Source organism: Orycteropus afer, unplaced genomic scaffold (assembly GCF_000298275.1).
Source record: "Orycteropus afer afer isolate SDZICR_OR568_19922 unplaced genomic scaffold, OryAfe1.0 scaffold00266, whole genome shotgun sequence".
Lineage (NCBI taxonomy): Eukaryota > Metazoa > Chordata > Mammalia > Tubulidentata > Orycteropodidae > Orycteropus > Orycteropus afer.
This window is the reverse complement of record NW_006921853.1, coordinates 4558366-4559990: the sequence shown is the minus strand read 5'-3', so window position 1 is coordinate 4559990 and position 1625 is coordinate 4558366.

Below are 1625 nucleotides of genomic sequence, written 5' to 3'. Positions count from 1 at the left end.
CTTACTTTGGTCATGTGGTCAGAAGGGCCAATTCCCTGGAAAAGGGTGTCATGCTTGGGAAAGTAGAGAGTCAGCAAAAAAGGGTCAGCCTCAACAAGATGGACTGACACAGTGGCTGCGACAATGTGCTCATAGAGAGGATTGTGAGGCTGGCGCAGGACCGGGCAGTGTTTCGTTCTGTTGGACACAGGGTCTCTGTGGGTCGGAATTGACTCAATGGCATCTAACAGCCCCCACAATGGCATGTGGCTGTAAGAATGGACTTTGCAACCAAAAGACGCAAGCTAGAGCCCCAGCCCTGACCTTTATTAACCTTGTGAACTTGAATACATTATTTAATCACTCTAAGCCTCACCTTCCTTATCTGTACACTTGTAATAATGGCAGTAGCTACTATGAGGTTGGAAGGATGGATTATGGGAACACAATTATTATTACAGAGCACAGCCTCAGAGACACAGTGAAGGTTCAGAACATGGCAGCGTTATTATAATGGGAGGGGGAGTTCAGGACAGTCTTCCGTCTGCTGTCATAGACGACATAGATGATGGTGCCATCTCTGATAGAGAACATGGGATGGAGCGGGTTGGAGAAGGTCAAGGCCAATGTACTCTTCAAGTTTCCTGTATCAGAACCCTGCCTTGCTCATTGTAGTTACGGGTCTACTCATGGTATCATCTCTTATCTCTGTTTTCTTAGTGTCTGGCTCAGAGCTCAGGCACATAGTAGGTGTTGTTTTGAGGAGAGGGATCTGGCTTGCAGGTATAGATGGCCATTGTAGGCCTGTAGTTTGCAGCTGAACCCACGAAGGTGAGACAGTAAAGAAAGAAGAGACGAGATCCTGGGACTGGGGCCAAGCACGTTGAGGGGTTGTGGGAGAAAGGAGGGGCCCCTGGAAAGAGGCTGGGAAACAACATTCAGAGGCTGGGAGAGGGGCAGGGGTAGGAGTGAGGGGGATCTAGTCAAAGGGGAATGTTTCAAGAAAAGAGAGGTCATCAGAGTCAAATGCCACTAAAAGGTATCGAGAAAGAGCTCTGACAAGTGGCTGATGAATTTGGCATCAAGGGGGTGACTGGGCACTTGGAAAAAGCAGGGTCAAGGCCTAGGCGGCCAAACCCCATCGCAGGGGTGGAGGAGGATGTGATGTGGAGATGTGGAGCTGAGAGGGAGGCATTAAGTAGACGGGGGAAGAGGGTAACGGGGACCCTCAGGTGTACCAGATTCTCCCTCCCAATAGGAACAGAATTTCTCTTTTAACAGTCAGAGCCAACTAGCGATGGGCCAGGAGCTCTTGGTAGGTAGTGAACCCCCTGTGCGCGGAAGTAAACAAGCAGGGCTGCCAGTCCTATCACTGCAGGGGATGCTCACTCACATTTAGAGTGGAGAAGGTGGGCGAAGCAAGTCCCTCTTACTTCTCAGCTAGAGCTGAGCTGATTCTTTGCATCACAAAGCCATGCGGGGGTCAGTCTTGTTATTTCTAGTGTCCAAAGAGCCGCCTGCAGGAACACACACACACACAGAGAGCTGGTCGCACACAGGCTCACACAGACATGGACATAAAACATAATTTCTATTTATATCTCTTGATGTCAAGGGGTCCAGGGTACCTCTCCCCAGGTTATTCC